General features: G+C 42.2%; 1 protein-coding gene across 1 annotated transcript in view; it reads right to left on the bottom strand.

The window, feature by feature from the left end:
• LDAH (lipid droplet associated hydrolase) overlaps positions 1-18,492 on the bottom strand; it is a 376,103-nt gene that overhangs the window by 230,924 nt on the left and 126,687 nt on the right. The window lies entirely within an intron of this gene.

The following is an 18,492-nucleotide window of genomic DNA, read 5'->3' as shown; positions in this document are numbered from 1 at the left end:
AGGGGGGGGAGTCACTGCTTCACAAACAAAGTTTACAAACCGAATAATAGGAGTAAGCTAGAAATAGTTGAAATAAATGTGGAAAAGAATATATGATTTTACATTTTGACCATAAATACACTTTAACTTTATAAGTTAATGTTTTTTTGTTTAATAAGAAAAAGGCAAAAATTACATAACATCAAGAACAGTTTTCCATTTGTAACAGATGACATCAAGTATACACATATACTAGGAACAAATACAAAGAAAATTACCCGTGGATCATAAATTCATATGCTGAAGTGTTACTAAACCCCGGAGCCTACATTCACTATATCTGGTGTCCCAAAGTACACAGAACATGGAAATGCAATTTATTTTAGTAAATATAAACTGCTAAGTACCTTTTCTCATCTGCAGTATATAGCAGTCTTGTGACTTCTATCAGTGTCTGGTTAAAGCTTGTAGGAGGAGTTTTCATTCTATGTCCTATGAGGCTGCATGACCCCTGGCCCTCTGTCTGGACAGTGCTGATTGGCCCTGCGCAATACATACCAAACTGAGCATGTGCAGAGTGCCCCCCAAGGCTCTATTCTAACAGGAAAAGGATTGGGGACTGTGGAAGAATGGGAGGATCAGAGAAGACAGGATCAAACAGCCTTTTTACACAATGCAGAAGATTAACCCATTTGGTTCCATAGTGAGTATATCAAACATGCTTTACTGCATACACAGACTGATTTTACTGTTGTGGGTTTAGTAAAACTTTCTGCTTAAAAGGAACTGTGTGGTTCTTAATGTGGTTGCATAATACCTTTATAGCTGAACTCTGATAAGCAAATATTGTCTAAATACAAGAGTCATATGTATTATCACTTTAGTGTTTTGTGTATTTCTTCCAGATCTGTGTAGAAATCCAGTGTAATGCCCTGTACACATGGTCGGATTTTCCGACGGAAAATGTGTGATAGGACCTCGTTGTCGGAAATCTCGACCGTGTGTAGGCTCCATCACACATTTTCCATCGGAATTTCCGACACACAAAGTTTGAGAGTTTGCTATAAAATTTTCCGACAACAAAATCCGTTGTCGGAAATTCCGATCGTGTGAACACAAATACGACACACAAAGTGCCACGCATGCTCAGAATAACTTAGGAGAATAAAGCTATTGGCTACTGCCCCGTTTATAGTCCCGACGTACGTGTTTTACGTCACCCTGTTTAGAACGATCGGATTTTCCAACAACTTTGTGTGACCGTGTGTATGCAAGACAAGTTTGAGCCAACATCCGTCGGAAAAAATCTTCTTAGATTCAGCTGAGAAGGAGACTGAGTCAGGTCTGGTGACTGAGGGAGTGGACTAGAGTAAGTACAGGATTTATTAGAAAAGCAAGTATAGGACTATTATGCCGCGTACACACGGTCGGACTTTTCGACCGGACTGGTCCGACAGACGCTGACGGACCATAGCCGGCGGACAATCCGATCGTGTGCGGGCTTCACCGGACCTTCAGCGGACTTTTCCAGTCGCAAATCTGACAGACTTTAGATTTGGAACATGCTTCAAATCTTTACGTCGTAACTCCGCCGGACCCAGAAATCCGCTCGTCTGTGTGCTAGTCCGACAGACAAAAATCGACGCTAGGGCAGCTATTGGCTACTGGCTATCAACTTCCTTATTTTAGTCCGGTGTACGTCATCACGTACAAATCCGTCGGACTTTGGTGTGATTGTGTGTAGGCAAGTCCTTTTGTTAGAAAGTCCGTCGGAAGTCCGTCAAAAGTTCATCGAAAGTACGCTGGAAAGTCTGTCGGACCAGTCCGGTCGAAAAGTCCGACCGTGTGTACGCGGCATTATTCTTTATTCCCTACAAAAGTACGAATCAACGAAAAAGGCAATCTCACAAAAGTAACAATTACTAAGTTACGAGTAGTGTACCGAATAAACGAAAATTATTATCTAGCAAAATTACGAATTTTGAATCAAAGAAAATTAGACTAATGGAATTACGAATCATTTCATATCAAAGACAATATAACTGTTACGAAAATACGAACGAGTCCGAATATGAAACCTCGTGTCTTACGAAATTACGAATCGTTAGACTAACGAAATTAAGAATCATTTCGTATCAACGAAAATATATCTATTAGGAAAATACGAATGAATCCGAATATGAAAACTCGCGTCTTACGAAATTACGAATCATTAGACTAATGAAATTACGAATGGTTAGCCTAACAGAATTACGAATCGTTAGCCTAACGGAATTACGAATCGTTCGTCTAACGGAATTATGAATCATTTCATATCAAAGACAATATAACTGTTACCAAAATACGGACGAGTCCGAACATGAAACCTCGCGTCTTACGAAATTACGAATCGTTAGACTAACTAAATTAAGAATCATTTCGCATCAACGAAAATATATCTGTTACAAAAATACGAATGAGTCCGAATATGAAAACTCGCGTATTATGAAATTACGAAACGTTAGACTAACGAAATTACGAATCATTTCATATCAAAGACAATATAACTGTTACGAAAATACGAATGAGTCCAAATATGGAACCTCGCGTCTTACGAAATTACAAATTGTTACGAATCAACGGAAACCTAAAGGAACAAAACGAAACTAAACAATTCTTTTTGTTGTGCACATGTCTAGTAATACCTGGGTTTGCAGGAGCATACAGAGTGGATATACATACTTTGGGGCTATTAAGGAAAACATTTACCGTATTTATCGGTGTATAACACGCACCCCAAGTTTAGGAGGGAATTTTAGGGAAAAAAACTTTTTAAGGAAAAGAACTTACATTTAAATGCCCATCAATGCAGCCTTGTCAGTGTCATTTGCATCCTTGTCCAGTGTCATTTGCAGCCTTTCAGTGTCATTTGCAGCCTTTCAGTGTCATCTGCAGCCTTGTCCAGTGTCATTTGCAGCCTTTCAGTGTCATTTGCAGCCTTTCAGTGTCATCTGCAGCCTTGTTGTGTCATTTGCAGCCTTGCCCAGTGACACTGCAGCCTTGTAGTGTCACTGCAGTTTTTAAATATGGCGCCGCCGAGAGACACAGAGCCGGTCCTGTGTCTCTCGGCAGCTCTCGGCTGCTCCCGGCTCCTCTCGTAGACCTGTGGGCAGAGCCGAGCGCCGCCGACATTCATACATAGCCGAGTGTACTCGGCTAGGTTCGGCTAGCTCCGCTCACAGTCACGCCCAGTCCCTGTGTTATGTCCATCTTAGGGCGGGACTGGGCGTGACTGTGAGAGGAGCTAGCCGAACCTAGCCGAGTACACTCGGCTATGTATGAATGTCGGCGGCGCTCGCTCCTCCGCTCACAGTCAGCGGGGGATCGGCGTATAACACGCACCCACGATTTTCCCCTGATTTTAAGGGGAAAAATTTGCGTGTTATACGCAGATAAATATGGTATATGAAAGCTCCTGTGCCTGGAGTTCAGATTCAAAGCTGAAGTTCAGGTATTCATATTTTTGCAAAGTTACATTGGTCCAGCTTGGACCAATGTAAGTGTGCACATGTCATACCTGGAAGATCTGCATGGAAGCTGGAAATCACTGTAGTAGGTACTGCTACTGCAGTGATTGCTACTAGCTTACTGGTCCTTTGCTGAGCGGCTGCCCATCCGTATTATGAACAAGGGGTCACTCACTGTGCAGGGGCACATTTTGCATTTTCTTGATGAATGCAAGGCATTTTCTGATTGGACAAGTAGAGCAGCAGGGTGGTGATGTCACAATCAACCACCTCATCTGAACAGAGAATGCTTTGCTTTCAGAGAGAAAGTGCAAAGTGTTCTCTGAATGGTGCCTATGTCAAGAAAGTGACCTCATGTGTTTACTGTGCAGCAGGACAGCTGCATGGAACAGAAGCCAGCAGCAAACGCTGTATTAGCAGTGCCCACTACAGTGATTTTCAGTTATGCCAAATGCATACTTACATTAATCCAACTTGGACCAATGTGACTCTGCAAAAATATGCATACCTAAACTTGAGCTTTAAATCCCTTTACAGCGCACCGAAACATAAGTGCAGTAGCATAGGGATGGGCTTCAATGCCCACATGCTGCACGTATAGATTGCTGGGTGGCTGCTGTTTACGTGCGGAGAGTGCGCTCACTGTGCGCTCTCAGTGCAAAGCCCAAGCTGTTACAGACAGCTACAGATCGGTAGCCAGCGGGATTGGGTTCTGATCATGTGACCACTATGGCAGTGATCGCCAATCCTTGTGAAGTGGGCAGGAAGGGGTTAATGAATTTCTCATTACAAACCAGCATGAAACCAGTTGTAGAAATATTATAACAAGCATGAATTCTAAATTTTAATCTCTGCTTTCACAAAAAAAAAAAAAAAAAAAAACAACATTTTTTTAGATAGGTCTTTAATGAATTTTCCAAGACAGTATGTTTTTATTGGATAAAAAAAAAAAAAAAAAAAAAAAAAAAAAAAAAAAAATCTGTCAGCTGGCAACCTAAAAAACAAAAGAAGCAACAACAACATCCTTGAATCAGATGTCTGGCTGCCGTGAAGTAGACAGGCAGAGATGGGGCTAAAGTTAAATCTACTCTACAAAAAAATAAAAAAAATTCTTAAGTCAGATTTGGATACATTTGAAAGCAATGAACTTTGCAGAAGAAACTTGGTGATGTATTAATTGCAGGATAAGGCATCCATCTCAGGTTGTTCGTAGTCCAGCTGCTGCTTGGTTTCCAGGACCTCTGCAGTAGAGTAATACAGTGTATCGTACTATGTAGTGTATTTGCCACCAAAACAGCTGCTGGACTATGGATGCTTCATTTTGCATTAAAGGGGGGTTCCACCCAAATTTTGAACAATATCTGTATGTATTCTCTTCCTTGCCTAGATGCTGACATGCCGTTTAAAAAAATTTAAATCACCGTAATTACCTTATATTTTTCTATTCTTCTTTGCACTTCCTGGTTCTCCTCCCGTGGGAGTAGACGTGTTTCTAGCCTCTTCCAGACTCCTGGGAGCTAGTCTCAGGCTTCCCAGGATGCCACTGAGCATGTGCAGGAACGAGCGGTGAATGCTGGGAGCACAGCATTCACCACATCCAGGAAATAAATGCTTGTGGGCTTCAAATGCCCACAACGAAGATGGAAACCGCCTGCCGTGAATAATATAAGTTATTCTTTCCGACGAAATCTGACACAGGCGGACATATTACACACAATATGTGAGTATGTAATGCTGAGAAGAAAAGTTTGTGAATGAACTCAAAAAAAAAAAAAAAACGATAGATAGGTGGACCCCCGCTTTAAATACAACACTAATGCTATTAGAATGCACTATACTGTATTGTCAACAGTATTGGGACGCCTGCCTTTACACAAACATGAACGTCAATGGCATCCCAGTCTTAGTTCATAGGGTTCATTATGGAGTTGGTCCACCCTTGGCAGCTTTAACAGCTTCAACTCTTCTGGGAATTCTGAGAAGGCTGTCCACAAGGTTTAGGAGTGTGTCTATGGGAATGTTTGACCATTCCTCCAGAAGTGCATTTGAGAGGTCAGACACTGATGTTGGACGAGAAGGCCTGGCTCGCAGTCTCCGTTCTAATTCATCCCATGTTCTGTCGGGTTGAGGTCAGGACTCTTTGCAGGCCAGTCAAGTTTCTCCACACCAAACTCGCTCATCCATGTCTTTATGACATATTGCATTCAAGTCAGGTGATTGGCTGGTGGTGGGGATTGGTGGTGGTAGTGTAATGGTGTGAGGGATATTTTCTTGGCACACCTTGAGACCCTTGGTACCAATTGAGCATTGTTTAAATGCTAATGCTTACCTGAGTATTGTTGCTGACCATGGGGGTTATTTACTAAAGGAAAATCCACTTTGCACTACAAGTGCACTTGGAAGTAAAGTCGCTGTAGATCTGAGGGGGACATGCAAGGAAAATAAAAAACAGCATTTTAGCTTGCACATGATTGGATGATAAAATCAGCAGAGCTTCCACTCATCTACCGCTTAGATTTAGAGCGACTGCACTTCCAAGTGCACTTTCAGTGCAAAGTGGATTTGCCTTTCGTAAATAACCCCCCATGTCCATTCCATTATGACTACAGTGTACCCATCTTCTGATGGCTCCTTCCAGCAGGATAATGCACCATGTCACAAAGCTCAAATCATCTCAAACTGATTTCTTGAACATGACAATGAGTTCACTGTACTCAAATGGTCTCCACATTTGCCAGATCTCAATCCAAAAGAGCACCTTTGAGATGTGGTGGAACGGGAGATTTGCATCATGGATGTGCAGCCAACAAATCTGCAGCAACTGTGTGATGCTATCATGTCAATATGGACCAAAATCTCAGAGGGATGTTACCAACACCTTGTTGAATCTATGCCACGAAGAATTAAGCCAGTTCTGTATGCAAAATGGGGTCCAACCCGATACTAGCGAGGGGTACCTAATAAAGTGGCTGGTGAGTGTTTATGTAATTAGATAGATAGATAGATAGATAGATAGATAGATAGATAGATAGATAGATAGATAGATAGATAGATAGATAGATAGATAGATAGATAGATAGATAGATAGAGATATGTGCATTAGGATGTTTTCTTAACACACACATGAACTTTAATGGCATCCCAGTCTTAGTCCATAGAGTTCAATACTGAATTGGCCCACTTTTGCAGCTATAACAGCTTCAACTCTTCTGGGAAGGCTGTCCACAAGGTTTAGGAGTGTGTCTATGGGAATGTTTGACCATTCTTCCAGAAGCGCATTTGTGAGATAAAACCTTAGGTCCAAAATGGGACCATCAATAAAATTTACTTAAATCAGAAAGACATTTGTCAGTGTTACCAAATCAAATTGTTATTCTGAGAAAAAAAACCTAAAAATGTATTATGTTGCTGCCTGATACTACAGTTGCTTAAGTTCATTTTTTCTCATTAATTCAGTACTCCTTAATGACAAAGTGAAAACAGAATGTTAGAAATGCCTGTAACTGTATTAAAAATATATATATACAGTGGGGCAAAAAAGTATTTAGTCAGCCACCAATTGTGCAAGTTCTCCCACTTAAAAAGATGAGAGAGGCCTGTAATTGTCATCATAGGTATACCTCAACTATGAGAGACAAAATGTGGAAACAAATCCAGACATCCGCATGGGGGGTTATTTACTAAAGGCAAATATCCACTTTGCACTGCAAGTGCACTTGAAAGTGCATTTGGAAGTAAAGTCACTGTAGATCCGAGGGGGACATGCAAGGGAAGAAAAAAACAGCATTTTAGCATGCACATGATTGGATGATAAAATCAGCAGAGCTTCACCTCATTTTATAGCTTCCCCTCAGGTCTACAGCGATCTACAGCGACTGCACTTACAAGTGCACTTCCAAGTGTACTTTTAGTGCACTTGTAGTGCAAAGTGGATTTGCCTTTAGTAAATCAACCCCATTGTCTGATTTTTGAAAGAATGTATTAGCAAATTATGGTGGAAAATAAGTATTTGTTCAATATCAAAAGTTCATCTCAATACTTTGTTATATATCCTTTGTTGGCAATGACAGAGGTCAAACGTTTTCTGTAAGGCTCTGTTTCCACTAGTGCGACTTTTCATGCGACTTGGGACTGAAAAGTCGCATGACAAATTGTTTCCCATGATTTCCAATGAGTACCGTTCATATCTGTGCGACTTCAAGTCGCAGCGACTTCAAAGTAGTCCCTGCACTACTTTGGTCCCACTTTGATGCGACTTGAGGTCCATAGATACAGGCATTGCTTCAAATCGCGGTAAAAAGTCGCGGTAAAAATCGCGGCAAAATCGCGCGACTTTGGGGACGCACTAGTGGAAACATAGCCTAAGTCTTCACAAGGTTGTCACACACTGTTGCTGGTATGTTGGCCTATTCCTCCATGCAAATCTCCTCTAGAGCAGTGATTTTTTGGGGCTGTCGCCGAGCAACACGGACTTTCAACTCCCTCCAAAGGTTTTCTATGGGGTTGAGATCTGGAGACTGGCTAAGCCACTCCAGAACCTTGAAATGCTTCTTACGAAGCTACTCCTTTGTTGCCTGGGCGGTGTGTTTGGGATCATTGTCATGCTGAAAGACCCAGCCACATTTCATTTTCAATGCCCTTGCTGATGGGAGGAGGTTTGCACTCAAAATCTCACGATACATGGCCCCATTCATTCTTTCATGTACACGGATCAGTCGTCCTGTTCCCTTTGCAGAGGAACAGCCCCAAAGCATGATGTTGCCACCCCCATGCTTTACACGACGAGTTGTGTTTCTATCAAACAATTCTACTTTGGTTTCATCTGACCATATGACATTCTCCCAATCCTCTTCTGGATCATCCAAATGCTCTCTAGCAAACCTCAGACGGGCTCAGACATGTACTGGCTTAAGCAGGGGGACACGTCTGGCACTGCAGGATCTGAGTCCCTGGCGGCGTAGTGTGTTACTGATGGTAGCCTTTGTTACGTTGGTCCCAGCTCTCTGCAGGTCATTCACTAGGTCCCCCCGTGTGGTTCTGGGATTTTTGCTCACCGTTCTTGTGATCATTTTGACCCCACGGGGTGAGATCTTGCGTGGAGCTCCAGATCGAGGGAGATTATCAGTGGTCTTGTATGTCTTCTATTTTCGAATTATTGCTCCCACAGTTGATTTCTTCACACCAAGCTGCGTGCCTATTGCAGATTCAGTCTTCCCAGCCTGGTGCAGGTCTACAATTTTGTTTTTGGTGTCCTTCCACAGGTCTTTGGTCTTCACCATAGTGGAGTTTGGAGTGTGACTGTTTGAGGTTGTGGACAGGTGTCTTTTATACTGATAACAAGTTCAAACAGGTGCCATTAATACAGGTGATGAGTGTAGGACAGAGGAGCCTCTTAAAGAAGAAGATACAGGTCTGTGAGAGCCAGGAATCTTGCTTGTTTGTAGGTGACCAAATACTTATTTTCCACCATAATTTGCAAATAAATTCTTTCAAAAATCAGACAGTGTGATTGTCTGGATTTGTTTCCACATTTTGTCTCTCATAGTTGAGGTATACTTATGATGACAATTACAGGCCTCTCTCATCTTTTTAAGTAGGAGAACTTGCACAATTGGTGGCTGACTACATACTTTTTTGCCCCACTGTATATATCAAATGTACTTAAAGGGGTTGTAAAGGTAAAAATTTTTTCACCTTAATGCATTCTATGCATTAAGGTGAAAAAACTTTTGACAGTACCGCCGCCCCCAGCCCCCCCGTTTTACTTACCTGACGCCTCGAATCTTCGCTGCACGTTCTTGTCATCTTCGCTGCAGCTCAGCCTGGTCGCTGATTGGCTGCAGTGGATGGATTGAAAGCAGCGCAGCCATTGGCTCGCGCTGCTGTCAATCACATCCGATGACGCGGCGCGCCGGGGGGCGGGGCCGAGTGATACAGCGAGCGGCTATAGCCGCCGGCTGTATCACGGGAGCGCGCCCGCAAGCACTCACCACCATGCGAGGGAGCTCGCATTAAGGTGGTGAATGCTTGCGGGGAGGAGCTGAGACAGCCGCCGAGGGACCCCAGAAGACTAGGTTCGGGGCCACTCTGTGCAGAACGAGCTGCACAGTGAAGGTAAGTATGATATGTTTGTTATTTTTTAAAAAAAAAAAAAATACCTTTACAACCGCTTTAAAGTTTTACTAAACCCAGGGCCCTGCATTCACTATATCTGATCTCCCACAGTACACAGAACGTGGAAATGCAATTATTTTAGTAAATATTATATGCAGTTAGAGCAGTCATGTGACTTCTATCAGTGTCTGAGTAAAGCTTGTAGGAGGAGTTTCCATTCTACTCTGACTGTCCTATGAGGCTGTAAGACCGCTGACCCTCTGTCTGGACAGTGCTGATTGGCCCTGTGCCAATTCTTTTTGCCATTCTTCTTTGCAAATCCTCTCAAGCTCAGTCAGGTTGGATGGGGACCGTCAGTGGACAGACATTTTCAGGTTACTCCAGAAATATTTAATAGGGTTCAAGTCAGAGTTCTGGCTGGGCCACTCTAAGACATTCACAGAGTTGTCTTGGCTGTGTCTGTGCTTAAAGAGGAGCTCCAGGCTCCTTCAGAAAAAATGAAAAGTGAGCAGCTACAAATACTGTAGCTGCTGACTTTTAATATAGGGGCACCTCTTCAATCGGGTTCAGGTGCAGGCATCTCTAGTAAGGGAAACAGAAAGTGAAGCCTTGCAGCTTTACAGCCTGTTTCCTACCGCACATGCGTGAGTCGCGCTGCGCCTTGTGAATGGTCCCATAGTCTTCCAGCTCTCTGATGTGTCCCAGAAGACTGTGGGGGAAGGAGGGGGGGTTCTGGCTCAGTTCGCCACGGCAATCTGAGACAAAAATGGGAGTGGGTACTTGTCAGAACCAGGTTCCCGCTCCCCCCCCCAAGTGTCAAATGTGGCAGTGGAGGTTGCAAACAAGCATGGCTTACTCTTTTTGGTGGAACTCCACTCTAAGATCATTGTCATGTTGGAAGGTGAAGCTTCAGCCCAATCTGAGGTCCTGAGTGCCGTGGAACAGGTTTTCATTGAGGATATCTCTGTACTTTGCTCCATTCAGCTTTCCCTCAACCCTGACCAGTCTCCCAGCCCCTGCTGCTGAAAAACACCACCACAGCATGATGCTGCCATCAACATGTTTCACTGTTGGGATGGTATTGGGCAGGCGAAGAGCGGTGTCTGGTTTCCTCCAGATATAATGATTAGGCTTGAAGCCAAACAGTTCAATCTTGGTTTCATCAGACCAGAGAATCTTGTTCCTCACAGTCTGAGTCCTTCAGGTGCTTTTTTGCAAACTCCAAGCAGGCTTTCATGTGTTTTGCACTGAGGAGAGGCTTTCATCCAGCCACTCTGCTATAAAGCCCAGATGGAAGGCTGCAGTGATGGTTGTGATTCTGGAACTTTGTCCCATCTCCACACAGGATCTCTGGAGCTCAGTTAGAGTGACCATCGGTTTCTTGGTCACCTCTCTTACTAAGGCCCTTCTTTCCCAATTGCTCAGTTTGGCCTGGTGACAAGTTGTGGGAAAACTCTTGGTTGTGCCAAACTTCTTAAATTTGAGAATTATGGAAGCCGCAGTGCTCTTGGGAACCTTCAGTGCAGCAGAATTTTTTTGTAGCCTTCCCCATATCTGTGCCTTGCAATAATCCTGTCTCTGAGCTCTGCATGAAGTTCCTTTAACCTCATGGCTTTTGCTCTGATACAGTATGCATTGTCAGCTGTGAGACCCTTTATAGGGAGGTGTGTACCTTTCCAAATCATGTCCAATCAATTTAATTTACCCCAGATGGACTCCAATCAAGGTGTAGAAACATCTCAGCAATGGAATGGGAGGCACCTGAGCTAAATTTCAAGTGTTGTTGCAAAGGGTCTGAATACTCATGCCAATGTGATATTTCAGTTTTTCCTTTTTCACACATTTGCACACATTTCTAAAATTCTGTTTTCTCTTTGTCATTATGGGGTATTGAGTGTATATTAATGAGAAAAAAAAATGAATTTAAACATCTGTAGTATTAGGCTGCAACATAACAAAATTTAAAAAAAATTTTGTTATGAATACTGTACTGTATATTCAACTTTTTGGTTTTGGGTTTAGATACATTGCAAGAGGAATGTAACAACTGTACTTAAAGCAGACCTTGTACTGAAACATGGTTGCCCCCTCCCCCTATTAATTAAACACTGCATTACAGAAATAAAGCCTGCATGCATTGCTTTCCTGTTCTACAGGCAGTCCCAGCGTTATGAACACCCGAGTTACGAATGACTCCTATTTACGAACAGACCTCAATGCCGGCTGCTTGTGCTCCACGCTGGTCCTGGATACCTCCGAGCAGCTATCTTGCAATGCCAGACACATCCCACACAGTACTACATGTACTGCATGGCCAGAAGAGCCCCAGATAACATAACTGCATGCCCAGAAGCGCCCGGAACATCCCACATCCATGCACAGGCTGAAGTTACACTTAAAAATTTACTGTTCCCACTTACACACAGATTCCACTTAAGAACAAACCTACAGTCCCTATTATGTTCGTAACTCGGGGACCGCCTGTATATGTAATTTGCACCATATTAGACAATGGATAAGTGGTAGCCACTCAAGGATTTCCTCTGTGTGTACAGGACCCCCTGTAAAATTGTACGCGGGATCACAATAACAGAAAAATTACAATTTGTGAAAAGGAGGACAGAAGGGTAAAAAAAGGGTACATGTAAAAAATATTATAAACTTGTGCTTTAAAAAAAAGGACCTTTCTAGATGAAGCTGTCACTCCATTAATGCAATGTAATTCTTTCCCGCTGTACAACAAAAGGTCACTTGAGCACAGTCCCTGCTCGGAATGCATCGCCTACAATATAAACTAACATCACCAGGTTTTGGGCTTTGAGTATCTCAATGACAGATAATATATTTTCTCGAACTGTGTTTATTCATCTGCGCAACATCTCCACATCACTTTATAAAAATTGAATAATACTTAATGTAAACAGAACTAATATGTTTAACACCGAGTGTGTTATTTTATTTTATGTCTACTGTTAACGTGTTTTAAATTACCTAAAGCAACCTTTCTGTTCCCGGCGCATAATACTTAATAAATCTCTCAGCCTTTCAGGATTGGAGAGTAATAGCGACGAAAATGCAACAAGTCATATACAAAATACAAATAGAACAAAATAAAACATTGTCCCAGTGCAATTCGCCTCTCCAGTTCTGGCAGAGGTCGCGGAATGCCTTCTTTTGAACAGAGTTTGGAACTGACAGTGAAACACATGCAGACACTAATAAATGAGATAAGAGGCTGTTTAGCCAAAGGGGATCTTCTTTTTTTATATTATATTATGTTCCAAAACCTCTGAAATTCCCGTTGGCTAACACGTTGTCCTTCCTTGTACTATTTTCATCGCACACAGGCATGTACACAATAGACAACAATCCAACTGGCTGAGAAACAAAGGGACGTATAATAATACAATGGAAACCCACTTTGAGCGTAAATAAGGTTGGCCATAAAATTTTAAGCTTGGCTGCAATATGGTCCATCTAGGTCTATCCTAAGGGGGTGATAATAAGCGCTTGCAACTGTGATAAGTTATCGTGATCACTCCCATAAACTATTCAACTTGGAAATTTCTGAACTACCCAACCGAAGACAGAAGAAAGGTGTTAAAGCAACTCTGTTGCCACATAATAAAACTAAAATAGGAGCTATCTATGAAAGAAAAGGAGCCATCCACCCACGCTTTGGATTTTCAGTCTCTTGATCAGCAAACTAGGCTACAGTGAAGAAACGTCAGCATTCAACACATTTTCAGGTCTGTTGAATGCCTTTTCCCTCATAGTGCACAGTGGGGAACCAGGCCCCCAACACTAATGAAAATGGGATGAATGCTGAAGATTTTTCAACAGTTGTAGCTCACCAATAAGAAACTCTCCGAAACTTGGTCATCTGGACTGTTGCATATGTGCTACTTTGATCCACTGGGCAAGTCGCACAGGAAAAAGTGAGAGATCCTGCAGCTACAGAGAGATATATTTGCACTCAAAGTGGTTATAAAGGCTCAAGGTTTTTTACCTCCATGCATTTAATGCATGGAGGTAAAAAACCTCTCTTGTGCAGCAGTCCCCTCTGCCCCCCCTCCCCCCAGTACTCACCTGAGCCCCATCTCCATCCATCGCTGTGCACGAGAGCCTCGGCTCTCCGGGGACTCTCCCTTCTCACTGGCTGAGATAGCAGGGGGACCCACTGCTGTCAATCACAGCCAGTGAGCCAATGAGGAAAGAGAGGGGGCAGGGCCAAGCCAAGGCTTTGTGTGTGAATGGACACACAGAGCCTCGGCTCTGGAATGAGCCTGCTTGGAAGCTGCTTGCTCTGGGGGCAATTGGCAGGGGGGAGGTGCCAAGAGCACCGGTAAGGGACCCGAGAAGAAGAGGATCGGGGCTGCTCTGTGTAAAGCCACCAAAAAAAAAGTTTCCAGAACTCCAAATGTACTAACCAGACCTGTACTGCTAAAGATATCAACATGGCTGGAAATACATATTAAAAAAATAAAAATAAATAAATCATAGAGTGGGGTGGACTAGTGCTGAATTGAAGCTAAAGTCCTAAGTGGGAAGACTGTACTCCCTGTGACTAGAGGATACCTTTAAAGTGAAACTCAGCCTTCCATTACTAATCTTCCTTTCAGCAATGCAAAGTCCACAAACTTTCTCTCCAGAGCTGCTATCTTCTCCCCAGCTTATTCAAAGTTTAGAGCCTTTGGCCATCTTGCCTGTCCAGGCCAGGATAACATAACTATTGCACATGCACAATGCACATTCTAAAGCATCCTGTGAGGAGGAAGATAAGATTTTATTAATTTTTTTGCAGAAGAGACATAGCGTGTCTTTTCTGCAATAAAATTCCTTCCTGATCATAAATTTTTAGGGGTATTTTACTGACTCGGACCCCAAAATGACAATTAAACATCTCCATATATGAAGAAATGCTATATTGCACTGTACTGTCCTCTGATCTTTGCTCCATTGAAGAACTAAGAAAAATGAACAATCCCCAGTATCCAAAATACTGTCGGCAGTATTAGATGTCTGGTCCCCCTCGGTATGCTGTGGTTCCAACCGATGGCTGGCACATCACTACTGTACCCTGTAGTAACGTGGAGATCAGCAGAGGCACCAATGAATGTAGGGGGACTCAAAGATTGGCACCCACAAAAGTGCAAAGACTTGCAAACCTGACATTGATTTACTATAAACATTGCTAAACTTCGTAACTTTTTTTTTAGTATTCATTCTCAATGCCTGCCCCCCCCCCCCCTCCCTGGAATCTGGGGCCCTAGGCAGCCACCCATTCTGTTCTCATTAAAACCAGTCAGGGAGTCCAAGGATTACAGGTGACAGGGCAATTTTCCTGATATGACAGTACCTTAATCGCAAGCGGAATACATTTTTATAATGCAATGTTATGTTAAGATTACAAGTTTGTTGCATTGGCTGATCTCCAGACTATCAAGTATTAAAAGCACAGAACATGAGAACAGAGAGCAAAAAATAAAACTAGGTTCCAAATTGTAACACCGCGATTGTATATGCAGATTCTTTGTAAGAGGGTCAATGAAAGAACAAGTTCATTTACTTGTAACAAGAGATTGATTTTCCATTTGTGCACATGAACCTGTCCTCCTGACAAAATTTCCCCAGGAATTCCAAGAAAAACATATCAGCTGCAATGTTTTTGGGTAGGTGCCACACCTGTGGACAAGTTTCTTTGAGCACTGTGCTGTGTTATACTGCTTTTCATTTCACTCTAATATTCTACACGAGTGATTATTTACCACTACTGACATATATGTGACATGAAGTCACACCCCACCCTGTGTTACTTCTCTTTATTTTACTATTCCAGGCCATTCGTTCCCGTCTTGTCTTCTGTTCACACCCAATTCTCTGTTGCGTGTATCCAGCACCAGGAATGCAAAATCATGACAGGTGGTTTGCCATTTGCATTCGAGAAAACTGACAAACATAGTTAATGGATTTAACACAGTTATGACTTGAAATTTGAAAATGAGATTTTTTTCTCAAGGTGAAAGATTTTTTGCAATGGATCCTTTTTTAAAAAAAAATGTCTTTTTTGTTTACTACAGGGGTGTCCAACCTTTTGGCCTTCAGGGGCTACATTGGAAGAAAAGGAATTGTCTTGGGCCACACATAAAATACACTAACAATAAGGATAGCTAATGAGCAGAAGAAGTCAGGCAGATCACAAGTTAACGATCCCTGATAACGATGTATCCATTTGAGTATTAAAACTTACCGTATTTATCAGTGTATAACACGCACAGGCATATAACACGCACCCCAATTTTAGGAGGGAAGTTTAAGGGAAAAAAACTTACATTTTGAATAAAGAAATTAGAAGCAAAATTAGGGACACAGCTCATCAATGCACCCTGCTCAGTGACCATCTGCAGCCTCTAAATTGCCCATCAATGCACCCTGCTCAGTGCCCATCTGCTGCCTCTAAATTGCCCATCAATGCACCCTACTCAGTAACCATCTGCAGCCATTAAATTGACCAACAATGCAACCTGCTCAGTGCCCATCTGCAGCCATTAAATTGACCAACAATGCAACCTGCTCAGTGCCCATCTGCAGCCATTAAATTGACCAACAATGCAACCTGCTCAGTGCCCATCTGCAGTCATTAAATTGCCCAACAATGCAGCCTGTTCAGTCCATATCTGTAGCCTATAAATTGACCAACAATGCAGCCTGCTCAGTGCTCATCTACAGCCTCACCATTCCCATCATTGCAGCCTCACCAGTGTTGGTTGGACTATCCCTGCTGTCTCCAAGGGAAGAGGAGGAGCGAGCGCCGCTGAATTACACAGAGCCGGGATCTCCTGTGTACCCAGAGCTCCGTCACTCACAACCACGCCTCCTGGCCCTGCTCATATGATAGACAGAACAGTGGCCCAATGTGGGGCCAGGAGGCGTGGCTGTGAATGACGGAGCGCCGGGTTCACAGGAGATCGCGGCTCTATGTAATTCAGCGGCGCTCGCCCCTCTTCCCTCAGAGACAGCAGGGATCGGTGTATAACATGCACCCACAATTTCCCTCTGATTTTAAGGGGAAAAAGTGCGTGTTATACGCCGATAAATGCGGTAATTTTTTTGTAATATTGTTTATTACAAAAGTAAAAGAAGGCAACGTAAAACTAGTGCTATATTTGACATTGTTTTTGATAAAATAACGCATCAGTATCTGGTTGGATGGCTGTAGTAGCAATTCTCAATGAATTTTCAAGGTGCTCATCAGATATTTTGGTTCTAATTTTGGCCTTTGTGTGCCACATCCTTCAAAATAGTTGCTCACAAATATAGGTGCTGTGGAAAACTGATGACACGTATAAGGCGTGTTTATGAAGAGTGGGATGTTTTTCTTTGGGAAGATAAAACTTATAAAATTTCAGTAAAGAAACACTGTCAAAATTTTCTTTTACTGCATTTGTTTGCAAAGTGTAAATTAATTTTTGCAAAAAAAATCAACATTTTTTTGTTAAAACATATTCATAGCCGTCTTGTGCTGCAGGTTGGTGCCCCAGGTCTAAAATATGTATGTACAATACAACTACATTTGAATGTAATAGTATAGAAACAGTATGAAAAATGTTCACTTTGCTTCCACACAAAAGCAATTAAAGGGCTTTTTCCAGATCATCACTTATCATCCATTTTTAGCATTTTTGATTTCATTGAAATAAGTCAAAATTATAAAGAGGAGTATATATCCTTTTACAACAAAACGTTTGAATGTGGTCAATTATTTGTAATTCAGCCTATCCTGATGCTTTGTTCTTGTTGAGTGGGTGTGTTAATTTTTTTTTTTAATGAAAAAAAAAAAAAAAGGTCCGTTCATTTGAAATTTTTGATGACGCAGTCACATTTTCCAATAGCGTCAGTTAGCACAAAAAATAACAACAGTTGTGTACAAGGAAATGGTTTACAAATTTCGTTACACTGCTTTTTTTAAAATATACATGGAGATTCATGAGCTAAATTTAAGTTATCCAAAAATCATTAGCAAATTTTGTTTTCTATGCATAGTTTGTTGAACTTGTTCCATGTTTGATACTATGCATATTGCTTAAAGTGGATGTAAACCCGATTCATGAAATTTGAGCTAGGCACATATATCTGCAGTGCTTTCTTACTGTATCTCTCTTCAAAGCACTATGTCCTGTATCTGTCTGCTGCTCCATTCTTCTGCTATCAGCCTGATAACTCCTGACAAGTTCTCCGTCAACTGAGATAAAAGCAGCCTGCATTTTGTGTTGGGGAAGATGCTATAAATAGATTAGCACAGAACTGAACCATTCAACGAACAGCTCTGAAAGTCTCTACCTATGAGGAGAGGGGGTGTGTGCCTTTCCTCCAATCAGCTATCTTGGCTGTATGCCCAGGCTTCACTGCAGTGATAAACAGGAAGAGAAAATCTAATACGTTCTGAACTTTCTAAAGAATATATAAAGCTGAAGACAGCAGATATACATGTAAAACTTATGTAGGGAGATTTGTTTCATCCCTATGTATAATCTGAGGCTGGGTATATGTGAGGGTTTACATCCACTTTAACAAGGCAGCAAAGGAGCACCTACTGACAAAAAGAAGTGGTGTGGATTAGCACTACAGCAATATCCGGTTGAAAATTAAATTCCTAAACTGATGGTTAGCATCTTAAGGTTTAAATTAAAATTTTGAATGAAACATAACCTTAAAGTGGTTGTAAAGTCAGAAAGTTTTTTTATCTTAATGCTATGCATTAGGATAAAAAGCCTTCGGTGTGCAGCAGCCCCCCTCAGCCCCCCAATACTTACCTGAGGTCCCTCTAGCTCCAGCGATGTTATACGAATGTCTCGGCCATCCGGGACGCCCCTCCTCAGTGGCTGAGACAGCA

Source organism: Aquarana catesbeiana, linkage group LG04, assembly GCF_042186555.1.
Source record: "Aquarana catesbeiana isolate 2022-GZ linkage group LG04, ASM4218655v1, whole genome shotgun sequence".
In the NCBI taxonomy this organism is placed as follows: Eukaryota; Metazoa; Chordata; class Amphibia; order Anura; family Ranidae; genus Aquarana; species Aquarana catesbeiana.
This window is presented reverse-complemented; position numbering and strand designations above follow the sequence as displayed.